We start from the raw sequence: 23932 nt of genomic DNA on the forward strand, positions 1-23932 counted from the left end.
TTTCAAATTTTTACATCCCAAAATTTTTGACTGTAAACTTTACATTCAACTACGTGTTTAGATGCTTTCCAATTTTTTTGGTCTGCAACACACATGACACGGGTACCCAAGCAAGTTTACACAGTTTTGGGGCTCCAAGGTCCCAAATTCCAAATCTTTACAGCCAAGTTTACAAGCCCCTTTTTAGATCCATTCTTTCAAAAAGTGCTCATTTTTCTAAAAGTTTGGCTGTTTGGCTGCATCTAAACAGACTAAAAAAAGAAAGTAAGATTTGGTGCGACATTCGTCTTCGCTCCGTCGGTCCGCTTTTCTCCTGCGATCCTGCGACTCCCGTCATCGCCTCGCCTCCCCACGCGGGCGCACAGCCCGGCTCCAACGATGCGCGCTCCCCCGCTCGGACGGTAGGCCCAGGTCTCGATCTCTCTCCCCGGCGCCCTCACCCTTTCCTCCGGCAGTCCTAGGTCTCGATCCATCTCTCCTTGCTCTGCCCTTGCGTTTGTTGCGGCCGTGCCGTCGCCGTCGCCCCTGCCAGCGGAAATTAGGCTGGGGCGCCTATCTGCTCCACCATCGTGCCCCGTTCCGCTCTATCGCACCGCCGCTGCCTCACCCATGCCAGATCCACACCCATTATTCCCTTCTCTTGGATGGAGCACTAAGGAGGAGAAATGACACCACCTCATGCAAGGTGCTGTCTACATCGGGCCCTTCATCGACGGTGAGCACCCAACAGGTATGCCCACCAGGTCATCCTTCTCTTCCCTTCGTGCTATGTGATTTGCCCCGATGATCCCCATCCACCTTTGTGGCTCCATCGCCGCCAGAGGAGCCCTCTGGTTGCAGGTTCGGGGCAGCGCGCGCGCGGAGGCTTCTGTATGCGGTAACGCGTGCAGAATCAGCACTACGACTGAGGGCGTCACGCGGAGGAGCAGCCCTAGGGCTAAGGTTGTCCATGGAGGAACGACCCGCCGTGGCATCACATGGAGGAACGTACTGCCAACCGTGAGGATGAGGTGCTTCTTGATTCAATCTGTTGCCCTCATCTTATCTCAATCTCTCTCGCAACCTCCCCCATGACGAAATTTTACCATAAGTCAGCACTCAGCAGTGACAGGTTTGCCAGATGTAGGTTCTGGTATGGACTTTTCCCCTTCTGTTGGCTGGTGGATTTTGGAGAGCGTTAAAGAGGAGATTGGAGTTGCACGGAGGTTCCGTGATGGCATCCAGAACTGTAGTAGTTGCGGTTCTCTGCTTGCAGCCGGAACAAAGAACTTCAGGGATGAATGCTTCATCACGGAGGAGGGTTTGGGCATGATTTAATTTTTCTTTTCTCGAATAGCGTAGAGTTGTGTATCATTTTCATTAAGATAGAATAAAAGTTACAAGGGTGAGAGGCACAACACACTCCAACTCACACACCCTAGACACTAAGATAGAGACTTGCCACCCAAAGATCAAGAATGACCAAAAGTCTTTGAGCATTAAGCTTCAGCATGCAGCGACCTAATAACAAGCTCCTGGAGTTTGGAAGCCCTAGCCGAGCACTGCGTGATTTAATTTTAAAGTGGGAGATTGGGAGGGGCTTTCACTTTTCTTGTTTCTCACTGCTGCATTAGTACAAAAGCAGCTCAGTTGTACCAATGGCATCATTGATCTGTCTAGGATGTTCAAGAAAAAGCAGTGTTTGCTCATGACTTTTTTTGAACGCAAATTAGCAGGTGTTCTTCCATTTGATATAGTAGAATCATTTCAGTATCTACATAATAGGAGACAGCATTATAGCTGCCAAATTAGTTCAAAGTAAAAAAAAGAAACATATATTATTTAAACGGGTCTTGGCCGTTCGGCCTGTACAGAAGACGTTCTGATTACTCTTTATTTGAGATCGGCATGTGTTGAACGACATGATGTCCTATTTGCTCATGATTTGTGGTCTTGTGGATGCCCACAGGCACAAAACATTTGTGTTGACTTATAGCTGATCCAACTTATACTGACCTGATAAATGGAGACACTATAAACTGTTTTGTATGTCCTTCATTTTGATTTATGTGACAGGTGTGCTCTTGGTAAAACTTCACTGCAGTTAAGCTTACAAGTTACATGGTACCTTTACATTTTTCAATACTACTATCTGAGCTTATGCCAGTAAAACTAATATCTTATTCTGGAGCGATGTAACGATTTTGCATTTTTGTTGATTCAGTCTGTCAACATCTTTTTCTGATGATAATCCTGAAGGTTTGAAGCACGTAATGAGGTTAGCATACATTATTCTATTATATGCATATATTATTATGTATTTTAAAATTCTATTCCTACCGTTCAATATAGGTGTCATCATAGACAATCTTCTGTTGTCTATGTACAATGAGTTTGTAATGGAGTAATTATAATTAAACTTTTCTTACTCGTGGGAAATATTGAGTATTATTCTCCACATTAATATTTGGATCGAAGATTTATCAAACATCACAAAGATATTGTTCAATTGAAAAAAAAACTAATATCGTGCACTTCCTTTCTGAAACCCCCCTTTTCTTTCTAATTTTTCCTTTTTTTAAGTTTAACTTCAGTTGCTTTTTTTTCTGACTTTTCCCTTTTTTAAGTTTAACTAGGTAGCGTGCCCGTGCGTTGCTACGGGATAGCAACATTTTATACTAAAAACATACGGATCGCACGATAATATAATAATATTGTATAAAGATTAAATACTAATGTTAACGTGATATTTAATCTAAAAGACAAAGTTTATGAAATTAACACAATCATGGAGAGCACGACGTCGCAGCCTCATAAACTCTACTTTATAACCTTTTTCGTGATACAAGCACTTGTCTGAGATCAAAAGAAAGCCACTTGTCTAAGATAAAAATGAGTTAGGAGGCAAACAAACAACTCCCAATTATAGATTCGTTTCATTACTATAACCTTTACTTCTAATGAAATGTACTCTGAGCGAGATCCAGCGGCAACCAACCACATCCACTTCTTGCCTTGTAAAGCAAAGCCCCATCTGAGCAAAGCTTTTTCTTCACACAATGAAGGAGCAAGCTTTCCAAAATCATAGGTCATTACCATCTTACCATCATTCATAAACATCACTGAGATGGATATGGTCCGGCTTGATAGCTAATCTGCACAAACCAGAAATTATATTAAAAACAATGTAGTGTAACTGATATGAAAACAGTAAATAGTGAAAAATAAATATATGATTTGGTGATCAACTGATCATCATCATAAAAAATGATAGTGTTGGCGTGGTTTCAAGCTGTGACAAAATAATATATTGGTCTCACCTTGGAGATGTTTATGTAGTCTCATTTTATTTGAACTATACCTAAGTGGCTAAAATCATGACAGCACAAAAGTGGCCATATATATTTTAAACAATAGCAATGACACATTTTGATTAGAGCAGGCTCATTAAGTAATCTAAATTGCACAAAGCATCTAACTGGAACAACTATTCTAGATGCTTCAAGGAATAATATAGCCATAAGTAATTAATTTTTTAAAAAAACTCCCTCTAAAACAATGTCCTTCCCTCCCTGCTCTCCCTCTCTCCATTTCAAAAAATAAGAACGCTAAAGTGGAAGCACTTAGATAAAGTGGCTAATTTAAGATAAGTAATAAGGTGATGGTACCTTCTCTAAAAAGGCTTGATTCACGGTTAATTTGATCAGCAACTTCTTCCCAATTCAAAAGGCAAAGCCATTGATGACAGTTCCAGAGTTTATATAGTTTCTGCTAAAATGACAGTGCCAAGAAACCATCTTCCTGAACTCCCATACCTGGTAGGCAGTGTATTTTTGGATAAGAGATAATTAATATGAGCAAGGTAGAGCAACTTGACCTTGAAGGTGTGCAGGGGCTGGGATGGGTCTGTCTCTGTCTCTGGAGCAGGTAAGGCAGTGAGGAGGCGTCTGGTATGGTGTCTTTGCAGCAGAGGGGGCAGGAACTGAGTGTATATCATTGCATTGAGTCCGTTACCAGAGCAGGCAAGGCAGCGAGGAGCTAATGAAGGCGGTGGCACTTGGATTTGAATGTTCTTGAAGTAGCTTGCCTTGCCAAACCCTTCCTAGAGAAGAGTCCGCTTCTTGAGTCATTCATCTACTCAAATAATCATAGTTCATGCTACTAAATATTCCCTTGTCTGTACTATGTCCGAAGTAGTGAAACCAGGTGTGACACCTTCAGCGTAGATATCCCATTTATATCATAAAGACTCAAACAGTCATATCCTCTTTCTTTCTATGGCTTGAATAAAATTATCAAATAATCTGCTTCAGAAGACCTCCTAGGCTGTGTCAATATTCTCCTTCTAGCTTCAACCTTAGATATACTGTTGAAATAGTGAAAATAACTTTCACCCAAAATATTTCTACTCACTCTAGAAAAAAAATCATGTGGACAATATAAGATGTTTCAAGCTATGTGAAAACCTTGCGAGATAGGATTACAGTATAATATAATCAGATAGCAAAAAAAAAAGATACCACTGGGAAAAGGAGCAATCCCATCAAGGAGCAAAATCTGAAATATACAATAAATATAGAAGTCATCAAGGACTTAAACTTGTGCCTAAATAGGGACGCCAAATGTATGTTGTGCAGTCATAGGACCATTCTAGATATAAGTGAAGTGACTAATCCTTTTTGTTTTAATAAAAACTATTCATGATGACACATTGTAGCACTATGATATTTCCATCAATCAGTTGAAGCTACAAAGACTAACATACCAGTAGATCAAAAAGTTTCAATATCATCATAAAACAGATTTTCCACCTTTCACAATCAGAACTGATTTTCCACCATGGATCTGATATGGTCCATTGCTGTCACAAACAAAAAGGATAAAAATTAGTTGTAGCACCTTGAAAAACTTTTCCATTGATTTCAACCTCTTATGATTCCATTACTTCTTGGATTGCAGTACCAACATCACAAAGCCGTGCATCTATTCCAGCTTCCTACTATGAAGTGATCAAGTCATATCAAGGAACGATGAGTACATGCTGCAATAGAAGAAACATAATTTCAGACCGCAACAAGTCATAGTAGGAAGTTTAGTTTACCTCTCCATGAGCTGATCCTTGGTAGGTGTTGGTGGCAGTTGATCGATTTGTGGGGTTGCCCAGCCGATCTGATTCTTGGAGAATTTTTTGAACCAGTTCATGAAGGCGACCACCATGCTGTCTGACGATGTGGGCACATAGCAAGCTTTCTGCCAGTTCTCAAGCCCTACCATGGCAAATTTACGCTCCTAACAAAAAGGAATTCAGCAGATATGAGTTACAAAAACCTGGGTCACTAAGATTTGAGTATGAGATAGATCAATCAGAGTATAATTTGTATGTTTGTTGTGCCTGATATTGACAGAACTTGAGCTATGTACCTCAACATGGAGAAGGAAAATGTCTGAATCCAATACAAGATTCTGGCCGACGTGGTACAGAGCCACCGTGGTGTGATGTAGTGGAGCCATACCCCAATGTTCCTCGGGAACGCCCAGATCACCCTGCTCCTTCCAGGCTTGACCGGAATGCATAAGAATACCAGCATGACCCGGCGTAGATCCTCCCGTCACCGTCTGCCACCGCGAAGCCCGACGGACACTGGTTGTACGGCGCATGCGTCGCCCGCGCGGCCGCCTCCGCGGCCTCCCTGAGGCGCGCGTCCAGGTCGCCGAGGGCGAAGCCATTGGCGGCCGCGGTGACGACGGGATCGCCCAGGGCGTTGTCGTGCGCCTCGAGGACGAGGGGCACATTCTTCTCGAGGAGATCGTGGGGCCCGAAGGGACGAAGGAGGAGGGACGCCACCGTGCGCCACTCGGGCACGTGGCCCTGCTCGACGTCGCTGGTCACGAGGATCTGGATGCCCGCTGCGCCGCGGATCTCCTGGAGGAACTGGCGGCAGTGGCCGCAGGGCATGTGGGAGACGGCGACGGCGCGCAGCGCGGACTCCCCCGCGGCGGCGGCGTTGGCCACGAGGAACTGCTCCGCATGGACGGAGTGGCACAGCGGGGACGCCGCGGAACTCGAGGCTGACGCGTGCGAGCTTCCTCACGGACGGGATCAAAAGGAGGACGATGACGATGCAGGATCGGAGCAGGGGAGAAGGCGAGTGAAGGGAAGGGGACTCACACTCCTCCCGCGACGCCACCGGCGACGAGCGACTTGCAGATCATGGAGGCGAGTCGATGCGGATCACGGAGGGTGCCGCAGCTTCTCCGAGTCCCAGCCAGGTGAGGCGGTGATGCGGGAAGGGGATTCGGGGGTCTGGTCTCTGCTCACGGTGAAGATAGGAAAGGGGGAGGGGATCACGGAGGGGATGCCGGTTTCCAAGTTCAACCGCGCAGCGGACGCACGACGGGTTATGGCAGACAGACGAAACCAAAACCGCACCAAAAAAATGTCCTTGTTTTAGTCTTTTTAGTTGTAGGAGACTTCTGTTTTCATTAGGTCGTGATTAGCTCATTGACGTCAAATGTGTACAAGTTTGCAAGGGGTTGCCTCGCTGGTGTCCAGCCACATTAACCCGGTACTTAGTAAGAACACTTGCAGCACACAACATCATAGGCAAAGCTTTGAAAGAGATTTATGATGAACTTAGCTTTTATGATATGAATTTGCTTCCTTTGATTATTTGGCTTTCTTGTTTGTACACACGACCATTAACACTCTTGGTACCAGGACTATTGGGTTTTTTTGTGGTTCCAACAAATGGTCACTTGCTTAGTATATGTTTTGTGGATATAGGCATAAAATTGTTTACAAATTATGACAAGTTGGATTATGCTGTCTTAAGTTCATAGAAATTATTTTTCTACTAATAGAGGTAGTGATTGGTCTATAAATAATGTTGTGAATTTTCTCATTATAGGATCCAACAGATCGAACCATTACTCCAGGGTGTAGGACGAGGGGAAGAGATCCTGCAGTCATAGGCATTAGCAATGACCCCAGCGTCGAAGTCACCACCGAGCAGATCCAAAAGGTGCTCCTTGCACCCTCACTTTCTCTCTTCCCAGTTCTTGATAGGATTCTAAGCTGTTGTTGACGGTCTTTAAGTATCAAATTTAATTATCAAATAAACAAAGAAAAGGATCCAAATGAAATCAACATCTAGACTTAGGGTTTTATCTGACAGAATTCTACGAGTTTTGGTGTTTGTCTATTTCTGTAGGAGGTTATCAGGAAATACGGAAAAAAGGCGCACACGTTAGGATTACATAGAGATATTAACGTGCCGTGCAATTATCTTACATCTAGAAGACTCCAGAAGCCACGGGAAGGAAGCGGAGGCTGAACGGGGCCAGAGGCAGGGCGCCCGCCCTCCTGCCCTGGGCGCCCGCCCTGACTTGGAGGCCAATCAGGACTCTGTTTCTCGAGAGATCTCCACCGACCTAAAGGATCAAGGATAACCGTTCAATCAATGTCGGTTTGATCCAACGGCCCATGTTCACTTGAAGGGACTATAAAACCAGACTCCCTGGCCCCTGGAGGAGAGAGCCTCTCAACCCTAATTCATTGTTCTTCAAGGGAGAAGAAGCCTCTGATGAAGATTAGAGCCACCACATCAATTAGATATCTAGATTAGCGTAGCTACATAGGATTAGAACTAGAAGGAGTCAATCTTCGATTGGTTTCCGGATCTGTCAAGAGGATTCTTGGTAATTCTCTAATTGTGCTTCTAATTGTTCTTCTAATTATCTTTGTTCTTCAATATTATGAATATGACTTTGTTCTACTTAAATATATTGCTTATGACTTTGCTCTACCTGCTTATATTCAAGATTATATTGTTCTTAGTTTATCATAGTTATGTACTTGGCTTAGATTGGATCTATATACATGTTTAGGATCGTATAGCGTTTATCCATCGGATCCATGGGTAAATGATAGATATTGTGTAGGCCTGGTGCTTATACCGTATTTATCTGCGATTGTACCCAATATGCCAGATCGTGGGGTAGTTCGTGATAGTGACAGCTTTATTGATTCTTATATAGTCCCCCTCTCGTGTATTGGGCTGGTAGAGCAACATTGTTACAGGGGAGTGATTGCTATGTGTCGAGGGTATCGGTAAGGGGTACCCTCAGCGATGCGCATTATGAGATTGCCCGTACGAAGGTTGGGACCCTCAATTCGACGCTTTAATCTTACGTACGCGCCGCCATCGACGGTCGCAGCCTCGAATACGGAAATAGCGTCGAGCGAATCGGTCAGGGCTCGAGCAACGACTACCGTCGAAGACGGAAGCGGGCTCGAGCGAACCGAGAGACGTCGAGCGTCAGGACACTGTCCGCCGCCTGACGCGCGCACGCGGGCGGGAGCATTAAATGCATCTGACGTTTCCCACCTAACACACGGGTCACGGAAGGCGTGATAGGGAACAAGCTTCTGTCCCGTCGTTCTTTTTGCAGCCTTCCCACCGAACGACCCAGGGTGTGTCAGGACGCAGGAAACGAGGATGGAACGTCTAATCGGGACCCCCTCGAGACACCCAAGGTCAGCGCTCCGGATATCAGCCTATTACGCGGCGCCCGACCCTCGACCGGACAAGGTCCCTTCCCAGGGACAAGTCGGGCGTCGACTGACAACACCACAGCTGCTCCGCCGGATCCGCCACCATACCGTACAAGCATGCGACCTCAGAACCAGCACAAGGCGGCTGGCGGGGCAGAATACAGGAGCACGCGCAATCATCACCGAGCTATCAAGATGGGACGGCTCGAGGCCATGCCGTACGGAAGCCTCGAGTAGGTCAGCGCTCCATGCGGCTATCGATCCCTACTCTAACATCTATGCGTGTACCCTGTGTCTCTCCTTGGAGCTATAAAAGGAGGGACTCAGGAATAGAAGGGGGAGAGATCACAACACAAGAACACACACACGTAGTAGAGCTACACACTTCATACCACGCTTGTATTCGCCCCTGTACAAGCACTTAGGTGCAAGATAATACAAACTCTCTCCCCCCGCTGGACGTAGGGCTTTCTCTAGCCCGAACCAGGATAAACCTCTGTGTCTTCTTGCATCACCATCCGGAAAGGGGAGCACGCATACAAATTTACTCGTTGGTGTGACCCCCCGGGGGAAAAACACCGACAGTTGGCGCGCCAGGTAGGGGTCCTGCGTGTTTTTCACCGATTTCCCACCACTTTCCGGATGGCTACTCCTGCCTCGCCGCTTCCGCGCTCCACGGTGATTTGGTTTGGGAGTCTCGAGTTCATGTCTACGGGCTCCGGCTACGACATGATCTTGCTCTCAGTCAAAGGACCAGGAGAAGTCCGCGTTACGCCAGCACGGTCGAAGGCCCCAAGACGCCCTCACCACCACGCCTCTCCGCCTAAGAAGAGGCGCGGGCTCAACCACCGCGGCCCCTCTGCTTCAGCGCGACCAGCAACTCGCGCAAGGCAGGATGTGGGCCACAAGGCAGCGACACCGCGTGACCGAGCAACAAGCACAACGACTCAGCACCACGCGACGACAGGGGGAGACGCGTCTCGCGCGCCCTCCCCCACCGCAGCTAGGCTACTTCCACACGGGTTGTTCTCTCCAAGGGCGGCACTGCCGTTCGGGTTGGACAACGCCGCGGCGTCGCTCGCCAAGACGATACGCCCAAATGCTCAGACGCACGTGGAAAGACCAATGGTCATCCCACGTAGCTCTGAAGAGCAGCGGCCGACGTCCGAACTGCCGGACCTTTCCCGAGTACGAGGCCTCCGCCGTCTAGGCCCCGGGCGATACTCGATCACCTCCCTCGGGCAACGATGGTCGGAGGAAGGACGTGAGTGTTCCCACACTGCCGAACCAGACTCCGACTCCGAGACAGACAGCTACGACCCTACGAGGGAATGCTATCACCTCGACGGGGCGGCGGAAACCACCGACGAAACACGGGATGCTGCTGCGGGTGGTCGAGCCCCCGCGACGCAAGAAGACCCCAGGACGCCTGGGAATGACGAACGGCTCGACCCTCTTCCTCAGGAAGATAGAACTGCGCAGCTCGCGCAGCTGCGGGAGCTCAAGATGAAGCTCGACGAAGATCGCGAGCGCCTCGTCCTGCTCGAGCAAATCCTCGAACAAGACCTGCCCTACCCGCCGGGCGGAAGTGTCCGCAGACGCGCTCGAGAGGTACATCGACAGATCGTCGGTGACACAGAGGCGGAGCAACCTGTCGGCCGTTTCCCTCGAGCAGGACAGAATGTAGTAGCAGCGACGATGCTGCTACGTAACATGCCAGAGCCATCAAATTCCCAGGCCCGACGAATTCGAGATGAAGTTCAGACATTGCTCCAGGTGGCAGCAGTTCAACAAGCCGAAAGTTCGGCATCTCGACGACGAGGAGCTGCCACAGAGAAGCGCGGCGAACAGCCTCTAATCGAAGAGGAGGTGTCTGTCCAGCAACAACCTCCCCCTCGAGGTAGAAAGATCGCTCTCATCCTCCCTGCCGACAACCAACGTCGACACGACGCGCGACACGACGTTAAAGAAAATAGACGCCGCCGGCACGGAGACGCGGAAGAACGTGGTTATAGCGCGCATCGCGGCGGGAGGTACGACAGCGATGAGGACCGGGTGGCCCCCGAGCCACCAGGCCCGCGGGTGTTCAGCAGGGCGATTCGCAGCACGCCCCTGCCTAGTCCATTCCGACCCCCAACCAGCATCGCGAAGTACAATGGAGAAACCAAGCCAGAACTATGGCTGGCCGATTTCAGGCTGGCTTGTCAGCTAGGTGGCGCTCGGGGGGATGATCGAGCCATCATCAGACAGCTACCCCTTTTCCTCTCCGACACCACCCGTCGATGGCTCGAGGAACTCCCAGCCAATCAGATTCATAACTGGGTTGACCTGGTCAGAGTCTTCGAGGGTAATTTCAAGGGGACCTATATACGGCTAGAGAACTCGTGGGACCTCAGCAAATGCAAGCAGAAGTCAGGAGAGACTCTTCGGGAGTACGCTCGACGCTTCTCGAAGCAGCGCACTGAGTTGCCACACATCCCCGACCACGACGTCATCTTGGCGTTTGTCTCGGGCACCACCAGTCGAGACTTGGTGCGGGAATTAGGCCGCAATCGACCTCAAACCGTCGACGAGCTGATGGACGTAGTGGCTAACTACGCGGCAGGGGAGGAGGCAGTCGGCGCCTTCTTCAGCTCAGAAGGAAGAAAAGGCAAGCAGCCCGTCGATGAAGATGGGACTTCCGGTCGAGGCCTCAAGAAAAATAAAAAGAAGCAGAAAGTGCGGCAGTTCCACCAGGGAGATTCGGGTGACGACCTCGTCGCCACGATGGATCGAAAGAAGCCGCGAGGCCCTCCGGAGGGAGGCATCTTCGACAAGATGTTGGAGGAGCCGTGCCCTTACCATAAGGGAGGCGCTAACCACAAACTCAAGGATTGTCGCATGCTGAGAAAGCATTTCGACGGTCAGGGGCTCAAAAAAGATGCGCGTGATGACTCCAAGAAGGAGAAGGCTGGCGGCAAGGAGGACAACAAAGATGACGACGGCTTCCCCGCCGTCCACGACTGCTACATGATCTATGGCGGGCCTTCGACTCAGTTGACCGCGAGGCAGCGCAAGAGGGAGCGTCGCGAAGTCTTTGCAGCAAGGATGGCGGTGCCCCAGTATCTTAGCTGGTCAAGCACTCCCATCACCTTCGACCGAGAAGATCACCCCGACAAGGTGGTCGCCCCAGGCGTCTACCCGCTCGTCGTCGATCCCATCATCGTCAACACCCGACTCTCGAAAGTGCTGATGGACGGCGGCAGCAGCCTCAACATCATCTACCTCGAGACCCTCGATCTCCTCGGCATCGATAGAGGACGCCTCCAGCCAAGCGCCGGCGGCTTCCATGGCGTCGTACCAGGGAAAAAGGCACTGCCAGTAGGTCGAATCGACCTACCGGTCTGCTTCGGCACGGCGGCCAACTTCAGGAAGGAGACCCTCACCTTTGAGGTGGTTGGGTTCCGAGGCACGTACCACGCCATCATCGGACGCCCGGGCTACGCCAAGTTCATGGCTATACCCAACTACACATACTTGAAGCTGAAGATGCCTGGTCCCAAAGGCGTCATCACCATCAGTTCTTCCTTCGAACACGCGTACGAGTGCGACGTCGAGTGCGTCGAGTACGGGGAGGCGGTCGAGAGCTCCACCGAGCTCGTTGCGAAGCTCGAAGCCATGGCCGCTGAGGCTCCAGAACCTAAACGTCATGCGGGCAGCTTCGAGGCGGCGGAAGGAACTAAGAAGATCCCGCTCGACCCCAACAACTCCGACGGCAAGGTGCTGACAATCAGCACCGACCTCGACCCCAAATAGGAAGCCGTGCTCGTCGACTTTCTCCGTGCGAATGCTGATATGTTTGCATGGAGTCCCTCGGATATGCCGGGCATACCGAGGGAAGTCGCCGAGCACTCCTTGGAGATTCGAGCCGGTTCCAAGCCAGTGAAGCAGCGGTTGCGCCGATTCGACGAGGAAAAGCGCAAGATCATTGGCGAGGAAGTCCACAAGCTTTTGACGGCCGGATTCATCAAGGAGGTTCATCATCCTGACTGGTTAGCGAACCCTGTATTAGTTAAGAAAAAGAATGGGAAAATGAGGATGTGTGTCGATTATACTAGTTTGAATAAAGCATGTCCGAAAGTTCCTTTTCCGTTACCACGCATTGATCAGATTGTCGATTCTACCGCGGGATGTGAAACCCTTTCTTTCCTTGATGCTTATTCTGGTTATCACCAAATAAAAATGAAAGAGTCCGACCAGCTCGCGACCTCTTTCATCACGCCTTTCGGGATGTATTGCTACGTGACCATGCCATTTGGGCTTCGAAACGCGGGAGCCACGTATCAACGCTGCATGCTCCACGTATTTGGCGAACATATAGGTTCAACGGTCGAGGCCTACGTCGACGACATTGTCGTCAAGTCAAAGCAACGAGGAGACCTGATCCAGGACCTCGAGGTTGCTTTCAGCTGCTTACGCACCACCCGGATCAAGCTTAATCCCGAGAAGTGCGTTTTCGGCGTGCCTCGAGGCATGCTCTTAGGATACATTGTTTCACAGCGCGGTATCGAGGCCAACCCCGAGAAAGTCTCGGCCATCACGAAAATGGGGCCAATCCGAGACATCAAGGGTGTCCAGAGAGTCACGGGGTGCCTGGCGGCTCTGAGCCGTTTCATCTCGAGACTAGGAGAAAAGGCATTACCATTATATCGACTCCTGAAGAAGGTCGAGCGTTTTTCTTGGACCCCCGAGGCCGAGGAAGCACTTGAAAAGCTGAAAAAGACGCTGACTTCGGCACCAGTCCTGGTTCCACCTCAACCTGCGGAACCGCTTCTCCTCTACGTCGCGTCGACGACCCAGGTCGTCAGCGCGGCGGTGGTGGTCGAAAGACAAGAGGAGGGTCACGCGCTGCCAGTCCAAAGGCCGGTCTATTTCGTCAGCGAGGTGCTTTCGGAGACCAAGACGCGTTACCCCCAAATCCAGAAGCTGACCTACGCCGTAATCCTTGCCCGCCGTAAATTACAGCATTATTTCCTTGGTCATCCTATCACGGTGGTCTCTTCTTTCCCTTTGGGCGAAATAATCCAGAGCAAGGAGGCCACGGGAAGGATAGCGAAGTGGTCGGTCGAGCTCATGAGCGAGACTCTCACTTACGCGCCTCGAAAGGCCATCAAATCGCAAGCCCTGGTAGACTTCGTCGCAGAATGGACGGACTCCCAGCTTCCCCCGACTCAGGTCCAGGCGGAACTGTGGACAATGTATTTCGACGGGTCACTCATGAAAACTGGGGCCGGGGCCGGCCTACTGTTCATCTCACCCTTGGGCGTCCACATGAGGTACATAATCAGGATTCATTTCGCCGCATCTAACAATGTCGCAGAATATGAGGCCCTCGTCAACGGTCTCAAGATCGCTATTGAGTTAGGAGTCCGACGCCTCGACGTCCGAGGCGACTCCCAACTCGTCATCGACCAGGTAATGAAAGCCTCGAGTTGCCATGACCCAAAAATGGAAGCATACTGCAAGGAGGTGCGTCGACTCGAAGACAAATTCCACGGCCTCGAGCTCGTCCATGTCGCTCGACGCTACAACGAGGCAGCCGACGAACTCGCCAAGATTGCATCTACCAGAGGCACAGTGCCGTCTGATGTATTCTCAAAGGATCTACACGAGCCATCCGTCGACCTAGGCACGGGGGCTGGCGCCGATACCACCATCGCCCAACCAACCAATGCTGTCGATGCGCTCTTGATGGAGGAAGAGGTGATGGAAATAGAACGACGACCGGGTCGACCATTCGATTGGCGCACACCGTTCCTCGACTGCCTTATCCGCGGTGAGTTGCCAGAAGACAGGACGGAAGCTCGTCGTATCGCTCGACGGGCCAAATCATATGTGATCTATGGTGAAGACAACGAGCTATATCGACGGAGCCCGACGGGGATCTTACAGCGTTGCATCACCATAGAGGAAGGCCGAAAACTCCTCGACGACCTGCACTCGGGGGCTTGTGGCCACCACGCCGCCCCACGGACCCTTGTAGGAAACGCTTTTCGGCAAGGCTTTTACTGGCCAACGGCCGTGGCGGATGCCATCGAGCTCGTACGCTCGTGTCATGGATGCCAATTCTACGCCAAACAGACGCACCAGCCCGCCCACGCTCTTCAGATGATCCCCATCACCTGGCCGTTTGCGGTGTGGGGGCTCGATTTAGTAGGACCTCTACAAAAGGGGAAAGGAGGGTATACCCATTTGCTGGTGTCTATTGACAAGTTCTCCAAATGGATCGAGGCTCGACCCATCACTAACATCCGCTCCGAGCAGGCCGTCCTCTTCTTCTCCGACATCATCCACCGATTTGGGATCCCCAATGTCATCATCACCGACAACGGCACCCAGTTCACTGGCAGAAAGTTCTTGGATTTCTGCGATCAGCATCACATCCGTGTGAACTGGTCCGCAGTAGCCCACCCTCGAACTAACGGCCAGGTCGAGCGTGCCAACGGCATGATTTTGCAAGGACTCAAGCCAAGGATCTACAATCGATTGAAGAAATTCGGCAAGAGATGGGTCGAGGAGCTTTCCTCGGTCCTATGGAGCCTAAGGACAACGCCGAGCAGGGCCACCAAATACACCCCGTTCTTCATGGTCTACGGCTCTGAGGCTATCCTCCCCACAGACCTCGAGTATGGGTCACCTCGACTCAAGGCTTACAATGAGCAATCGAACAAAGAAGCTCAAGAAAACGCGGTCGACCAACTCGAGGAGGCTCGAGACATGGCCCTCCTCAACTCTGCTAGATATCAGCAGAGACTCCGACGCTACCACGACAAGCACGTGCGCAAGAGGGACCTCAACGTAGGCGACCTTGTCCTACGACGCCGGCAAAGCAACCAAGGACGCCACAAGCTAACCCCACCTTGGGAAGGCCCGTATGTGGTGGCCGAGGTCCTTAAGCCAGGAACGTACAAATTGGCGGACGAAAAGGGGGCAGTCTTCACCAACGCATGGAACATCGAACAGCTACGTCGATTCTACCCCTAGAAGTCCTAGATTTACGATCCTACTTTTTGTACGAAGACTTTGTAAATGAACGCATGAATAAATAAAGTCTTTCCCTCGAGCAGTTTCTTTCTGTACCAAAAATAGTTACGAATTATAGTCTCGACGTTAAAAGGGGATGCCGACCATGACCCATCATAGTCCGCACCCCCTCGGGGGCTACCAGAGGGACGACCCCTCCCCAAGCGTCGAAAAAGCCAAAAAGTTTCTCTCTTTCCTACTTAGTAAACCTTGAACGATCGAGTAGTCGAGGCGCCTCGAGCCCCTCGAGGACCGAAGGATAGCGAGCCTGAGAACACCTACGCCCCCGGGCTATGGAAACTCTACTCACTCCCTCACCCTCGAGGCGATCGAAGCTGTGTTTTACGAAAAATCGAACAAGGAACACATGTGTAGGCGCAAAAGAAATAAAAGAACCTCGAGTGGAAAGACAAACAAACATTTAACAACCACAAAAATACTGTATCGCTTAGAAACAGGATTAACTAAGTTTTATACAAGGGGCCCCAGGCACCCCGAGCAGGCTCGCAGGCCTCAGTCCATGGTACGATCCTCGCCACCCTCACCTCCGCCCGAGCTAGCCTCAGGAGGGAGCACCTCAGGCTCGAAGAGCTTGGCCAACCTTTCTCCAGGAGCCTCCGCGTCGTCGATCAAGGCATGGAGCCTCTCCTCGTTCTCCGCGTCGGTCTTGGAGATGTCGGTGACGAAGCCATGAGACACCACCTCCATGTCGTAGGAGAAGCCCGAGCAGACGACCGCCATCGCCCGCTTCACCCCGATGTGGAGGGCATCCCGCACCCGATCTCGCAGCGCTGCGCCTATGTAGCACAACTGGTCGATCAGGGCGTCGCCTCGGGCGTCCTCCCTCGACTCATCCAAAGGCTCGACCTCCCAAGAGGTCGAGAGATCGCTTATCGCCGTCCGCACTCGACGGTTCAAAGCAACCTCAGCCTCGAGTTGAGCCTTGGCGTTGCGAGCCTCGGCTTGGGCGGCCAGGAGTTCGTCTTTGAGCCCTACAAACACCAATACAAAGGAGCTTTAGAAAAAACTCAAGCACACCTCGAAAAGGAAATTCGACAAAGGGAACATACCTTTGATGCTCTCCTCTAGAGCCGTGTTCTCGCCAACCAATCTGGTATTGGCACGCTCGATCTCTCTGTTGGAGCGCGTCAGCTCAGTATTGGCGACGCGGAGATCTTCGATCACCCTGCCAGCCTGAGCGACGGCTCCACTCTTCTCTAGCAGTTCTCCCTTCAGACGCTCGACGTCGTCAGAGAGACTGCGGGATCGAGCTCGCTCCATCTCGAGGTCTTCGAGGGCTTTCTTTTTTGCGTCCTCGGCGGCACCCCTGGCGACCTCATTGTCCACGTACGCCACCTTCATCTTCTGGAAGGTATCGCGGAGGGAGTCCAGGTCGGTTTGGAGAAGGCCCTTCTCCTTGTCCAAGTCCGCAATGATGCCCTTGTGGGACAGGACCTCCTCCCGGGCTCTGGACGCGGCCTCCTCGACCGTAAGAGCCCGCTCCCGTAGCCGCACCGCCTCCTCCTCCGCCTTCTTCGAGACCTCTCGGGCCTCGGCCAAAGCAGCCTCTCTCACCTTCTTCTCCTCCTCGAGTGCTATAAGATCTTTGTAAGCTTTAAGCAGCTTTTCCTGTGACTCGAGGAGTTGATCCTTGAGGAGGGGAAGCTGCTCCCATCCGCCCCTCGTGGCATGTATGAAGCTAGATTTGATGCGAGAGGTCTCTTTCATATCCTGCGAATCAGGGGTCAGGGGGATTAGAACACGGAGACCCGAAAGCACCACAACGATTGGAGCTCGAGAAACACTTACAAAATAAGCGGGCCCGAGCCCGTTGTTGATGACGTCCGATAGGAGCCCCACCACGTGTTTCATCCAAAGGCGGAGCTCCTCGACGTGCTCCCACTTCTCGACTTCCTTCTTGTCATCGAGGAAGATATTGGGCTCGGACGGGTCGCTGGAAGCTCGGATACGAATCCGATCGGGGCACCAGTTCTCCATCTCCCGATCGGCCCGCACCTTGACGCCGCGGAGGAAGTTCTCGACGGTCTCGAGGGAACCCCCGTGGCGCAAGAACAGGTCGGCGAGGCAAGGGAACCGGCCGTCGTCGTCCACCGTCTTCCACGTACCGTCCTTGCTCCCAGACGATCCGATCTCGTCTTCCTCAGAGGGAAAACGGTCCTCCCACGCTCGACGCTCCCGGAGGAACCCTGGGGCGATCCCGTCCATGCCGTAGAGTGTCCCCTTGATCTCGGACTCGGGGTCGGTAGGGGTGCGCATCATGCAGGCGAGCGCCACCACTCCGTCCGCTCGCCCCGACTCTGCCCGGATCGCGGCAGGCGCCCCCGGGAGGAGCCACGCTGGGGTAGGAGGCCCGTACACCGGCAAATCTCCCTCTTGATCGCCGGGCTCTTGCGACGCCAGCGGCGCCGGTTCGGCCAAAATTTGAGGCGGGGGCTCGAGCGGCTCGTTCTCCTGGCCCCCCAGCTGCTGTTGCTGCCCCAGCTGCTGCTGCTGCTCCTCCTGCTGATGCTGCAGTTGCTCCTCCGGCAGGGGTTGCTGCTGCTGCTGCTCCAGTGACGGCTGCGTCGCCTCGCGCTCCCGCCCCTCCTCCACCATTTTCCTTTGCGCCTCAAGGACTCGAAGGCCTGCGGGCCAGGGAGTCCGTCCTGCGACGTTGGGAGTCGACGCTTCTTCCTCCATAGGTCGAGCGCCCCCAGACGCTTCGTTGCCATCAGACGTATCGCTGATGGTGATGGGTTCCCCCTCGACCCCCAATCGAGAGGGCTCGGGGGCTCCCTCTGACGCTCGCATCTGGGGGGCCGCATCATGAGTCGGTGGCGGCGGAGTAGGCGCGGGACGAGGCAAAGCCATCTCGACGCCGACTGAAGGTTGGGTGCTTGACGGGCCTACAAAACAAAGGGTGAGGGTCAGACGTTATGATAACCGACGTAAGAATATCGCGACACCCAGGAATTAACTACGAACCTGGTTCCGTGGAGGCGGCACCTGTTCTGAGCCTCTTGGCCATCGATGGTTGGGCCTGCTCGAGGGTCCGTTTCAGCCTGAGAAAAAGTCGGCATGTGAGGAAGGGTGAAAGAATGGGGGGACAAAGACCGCAACAACAAAAGGGCTTACCCCACGGGCAGAACGGCCCGCCTTCCGCCTACCCGACCAGCGGGCCTCGAACCACCCCGCGTCGGGGCGCTAGGCCCCTCCGGGGCAGAAACTGGCCCAGGTACGTTGGACCCCGCCTGGCGGGCGCCGGGACTCGCGCTCCTACGACCGGCGTTCCCTTTCTCAGAGGCCGCAACGCGACCGCGAGTTAGCGGCCCCGACGCCCGAGACCTAGCCGGACCGCTCTCCCTGGGCGCCAGGGGAGGGCACGGTGCGTCTTGGCCCGCCTTGGACGCGGAAGGAGCGTCGGGCCGGGGACGACGAGATCCGCTCGGACCCTCCTCCGGCGCCTCCGTCCGGGGGGCGTCGACATCACCTCGAGGCGGGCCCTCGAGGATCCGATCAAGGCGCGACGCCATCCCCTCGGAGTCGTCGCTACTCTCGTCGTCGTCATCGTCATCGTTGGGGGATTCTTCCTCAGGTTCCCCCCTCTGCCTGGACTTGGCTCGACGCGCCTCTAATGCTTGGCGATCGAGGTTCTTCTTCTTCTCCCCCTTCTTTGCGGAGTCCTTGGCAGACTTCAGCTTCTCGGCGGATTGGCGCCGCTTGTCGCGATCGACCTCGTCCTCCTTTACCGGAGGCCTCGAGGACCGGACATCAATTCGACCCTGCCAGAACTAAGGTAGACTTAGAAAAAAGAGAGGGAATAAGGGAAACCCAGAATCGAGGAGGCGTGTAAGAAGAAAGCGTACCAGATCGATCGAGCCTGCGTCAGGCCTCATGGGGAAGCCGTTGACATGCTCCGGCTTAAAATCACCGGCAATTGCGGCCCTGACTCGGGCCGCGACTTCATCGTCTGCCGGAGGCTCGCTGGACATCCGGCATGCCTCGAGGTCTCGAGACGAGACGCCAGGGCCCATCTCGTCCATCCTCAGCGGTCGTGACATCAGAGGGAGAACTCTCCGATGATGGACGGCCGAGAGGACAAGGGCGGCGGTCAAACCTTCCTGGCGAAGCTTCTTCAGGGCGTCGAGGAGAGGGTCGAGCCGAGGCTGATGAGCTTGGACGACGCCGTAAGTCCAGTCCGCTGGGCGCTCCAAGATCAGACGGCCCGAGTAGGAAGGAAGGAGGTTGTCGTCGTTACGCAGGTAGAACCATTGGGAGTCTCAGCCGGCGTGGTTGGTCGACAACCCTACCGGGATGTACTCCCGCGGACGGTCCGTCTTCCCCGTCTTCTGCACCAGATTGAGGCAACCCGCCCGCACGGGTTTCCTCACGCCCGTGGTTCCGGTGGAGGCGTGAAACAGCTCGCCCCTGTAGAGGTGGAGCCACAGCTCCCAATGCGGCATCATCCCTAGGAAGCCCTCACACACGGCGGCGAAGACCGCCGCCACGGTGATGGCGTTCGGAGAGAAGTGCTGCAGCTCCACCCCATAATGGAAGCAGAGGGCCCGCATGAAGCGGCTTGGAGGCGCGCCCAGACCGTGGCGGTGAAACTTGGCGAACGACACCACGTAGCCCTCGGGTGGCTGAGGCGCCCTGTGGCTCGCTGGCGGCGCGATCCACTCTGGCGACGACAGCGAGGTGCGGCGGCGCAGCAGTCCCTCCTTCTCGAGCTCTAACAGCCGGCGCTCCGTCATTGACGACGGGCGTCAGTCATCGGCGGCGACGAGTCTTACAGGCATCTCGGCTAACGGGACGGTGGGTTCGATACGGCTCGAGGCGGCGTAGGCGCGTGAGATGGCAAGAAGGCAAAGGCAGCGAAGGAACAAGAGCAAGAAGGCGGAAGAGAGAGGAACGGCAGTGCCGCGACGACGTATTTATAGGCAGCCGTCAGCCAACGGACAGATCCGAGAAGTAAGGTAACCCCCCCCATAAATGCGCCGCCTGACAGTTCTCTCTCTCCTCACAGGCCGGACTCTCCGAATTCCTCGCCGATACGGTGTCGTAACGTCATCCGCCTAAAAAGACGCGCCCAACGGGCAGAAAGGCGAACCGCCACGGCCGTTCCCTTCCCTCGTAAGCCAAGAGACATAACCGCAAAAGTCTCGAGAGGTCGATGGCTGGCCCGCCGAAAGGGTTCGACAGCCGATCTCGAGCGCCAGAGTCAGGGATCCCCAGCGAGCGGTCGAAGATCGAGGCCCGCCTTGAGGACTTGCTGGCGATGTTCAAGGTAGGGTCGAGACAGTCGAGAGGAATCCCCCCGAAGGGAGGCATCGAGCCGCTGGACTCTATCGAATGAGACCGGTATCCCCGACCACTTCGACCCTGCTTTATGAGGACGCCTCCGGGCTACAGCTGACCCCCTCGAAAGGGGCACAGGTTCTCACTTGAACTACCCGCTAGGAACTCAATTTGGGGTGGAAGACGCTCGCTCTATCGAGAGTACGTCAAAACCCCCGGGCAAAAACGAGCTAGTCAGAACCTTCCACCGCTGGTGTCGAAAGCGTTTCTGCGAATTAGATAACATAACCCTCGAAGGAGTTAAAAACTCCTCCGAGGGTTCGGGGGCTACCCCGCGGGGTTGCTCGCGCGCCCCCACGAAAATTCAACCGTAAATCAAAAACCTCCATTCGAGCGCTAGCGCTCAAATGGAGGCTCGGGGGCTACTGTCGAGGGTATCGGTAAGGGGTACCCTCAGCGATGCGCATTATGAGATTGCCCGTACGAAGGTTGGGACCCTCAATTCGATGCTTTAATCTTACGTACGCGCCGCCATCGACGGTCGCAGCCTCGAATACGGAAATAGCGTCGAGCGAATCGGTCAGGGCTCGAGCAACGACTACCGTCGAAGACGGAAGCGGGCTCGAGCGAACCGAGAGACGTCGAGCGTCAGGACACTGTCCGCCGCCTGACGCGCGCACGCGGGCGGGAGCATTAAATGCATCTGACGTTTCCCACCTAACACACGGGTCACGGAAGGCGTGATAGGGAACAAGCTTCTGTCCCGTCGTTCTTTTTGCAGCCTTCCCACCGAACGACCCAGGGTGTGTCAGGACGCAGGAAACGAGGATGGAACGTCTAATCGGGACCCCCTCGAGACACCCAAGGTCAGCGCTCCGGATATCAGCCTATTACGCGGCGCCCGACCCTCGACCGGACAAGGTCCCTTCCCAGGGACAAGTCGGGCGTCGACTGACAACACCACAGCTGCTCCGCCGGATCCGCCACCATACCGTACAAGCATGCGACCTCAGAACCAGCACAAGGCGGCTGGCGGGGCAGAATACAGGAGCACGCGCAATCATCACCGAGCTATCAAGATGGGACGGCTCGAGGCCATGCCGTACGGAAGCCTCGAGTAGGTCAGCGCTCCATGCGGCTATCGATCCCTACTCTAACATCTATGCGTGTACCCTGTGTCTCTCCTTGGAGCTATAAAAGGAGGGACTCAGGAATAGAAGGGGGAGAGATCACAACACAAGAACACACACACGTAGTAGAGCTACACACTTCATACCACGCTTGTATTCGCCCCTGTACAAGCACTTAGGTGCAAGATAATACAAACTCTCTCCCCCCGCTGGACGTAGGGCTTTCTCTAGCCCGAACCAGGATAAACCTCTGTGTCTTCTTGCATCACCATCCGGAAAGGGGAGCACGCATACAAATTTACTCGTTGGTGTGACCCCCCGGGGGAAAAACACCGACACTATGTTTCTCATTTACCTTGCTAATATCACTATTCATGGGCGTAGTCTTGTCTCGCAATGATTGCTAAGTATGCTTGCACTAATTATGATAATGCTAGACTATATAGTTGAGAATAACTTAGGAAATATTCTTGTAGTTCGTTCTAATACCATGCTAATGACTTTCTAGAGTATCTAATTGAGGTGCTTATCATATTTATATGTGGCTGATCAGATTAATTATCCTTGTCACTATTCATTATTTCATATATCTTTTATGTGACACTTACCCCTGTATGAAAGAGTTAGATAAATGTTCTCAATTATACATGCAATGATAGATACTCAATCTCATATTCTATTCTGTAATCAATAATGATGATTGTTAATCCCTTCCCAGTGGTAAAAATATAAATAACGATACCTGGAATACTTTCCGGTTAAAATGCTACATCGGTATTAATCTGTGCGCTTGTAGGTCCCATTCATTATTTATTTAGAAGAGCAATTGCATATTTCAATACCGCGTCTCTCATGTCATGCTGGGGATGACAACTTGGCTTAAGTGGTGTGAGGGATAGGTTTGGCATTTTTGGCACCGTTGCTAGAATTAGATAACTAAGTCTACTTTTGGTAATGATGTTAAGAATACCCAACAGCTGTGACTCTGCTTGCCATCAGATGCTTGCAACAATTTCATCTAGATCCGGCCAACCTCATGTTTTTTGTTTTTTACTAAACAAATTGACTCCAAAAATCTACTTCAAGTGAAAGTTAATCATGATATGTATAAATGATTGATCGAGTAAAAGAAAGAAGAAATAGAGAATTAAACATAGAATTAATAGGTTTTAGAAAACTATCATGCTTTCATGCTTAGTAGGCTCTTTAGGGTCCTCACTGGTTTCTTGGGTAGCTTTGCTTCTACTATGCAATAGTGGATAGGAGTCATTTTAAGATCGTCATGATCAAAGCATCAACAGTAGTGCAGATCGTCGTGGCCAGAGCAATTATGTGCACTCTAGCTCTACTGGTAATAGAATATGTACCATTTTTGCCTTGAATTCTTTTTTAACCCCATCTCCATTTCATTCTAAAAGTTCGATAGCACAGCAAACCTGCCAAAGATTGTGCATCAAATATTTATATCTTAGCTAGACATAACATCACTGAAGTTACCTTTCAAACCCTGGACCATTGAGGTATAGGGATCCCAAACACTAAATGATCCTCATTAGTCATTACTGCCAGATCAGCTCATTTCAAATGTCCTTATACTAAAAATTCAATTAAAATATTATGCCAACAAACATTGTTGATAAGTCTTTGCTGCCGTCATCCATCCGCTGGAGTATTCCTGAGAAGATCCTTCAACTTTGCTCCATCATCAAGGGATCAGCTCCGGTACGTCAAGGTTTGATCAAGTGGTCTCAGCTGCCATCCTTGCTGTCTACTTGGGAGGATCTCGACTATCTTCATCAACAGTTCCCACGCACTGCTGTATGGGGACATCCAGGCGCTCAAGGGAGAGGGGATGTCACGCCCGACGCCCAACCTGCTGTGCCAGATGGTCAACAAGAAGCATCGGCAT

General features: G+C 52.3%; 1 long non-coding RNA gene and 1 pseudogene across 2 annotated transcripts; one reads left to right on the plus strand and one right to left on the minus strand.

The window, feature by feature from the left end:
• LOC110429744 lies at nucleotides 266-5361 on the plus strand. Of its 2 annotated transcripts, XR_002446832.1 has the most exons (6): nucleotides 266-730; nucleotides 822-1010; nucleotides 1121-2103; nucleotides 2204-2257; nucleotides 4939-5101; nucleotides 5177-5361. It is a non-coding gene; the product is annotated as an uncharacterized LOC110429744 (long non-coding RNA). The 2 variants fall into 2 exon arrangements; XR_002446831.1 differs by having other exon boundaries at nucleotides 267-730; nucleotides 4939-5361.
• Nucleotides 5482-6188, minus strand: LOC8155661 (annotated as a pseudogene).

The sequence above is a fragment of the Sorghum bicolor genome, chromosome 8 (assembly GCF_000003195.3).
Source record: "Sorghum bicolor cultivar BTx623 chromosome 8, Sorghum_bicolor_NCBIv3, whole genome shotgun sequence".
Lineage (NCBI taxonomy): Eukaryota > Viridiplantae > Streptophyta > Magnoliopsida > Poales > Poaceae > Sorghum > Sorghum bicolor.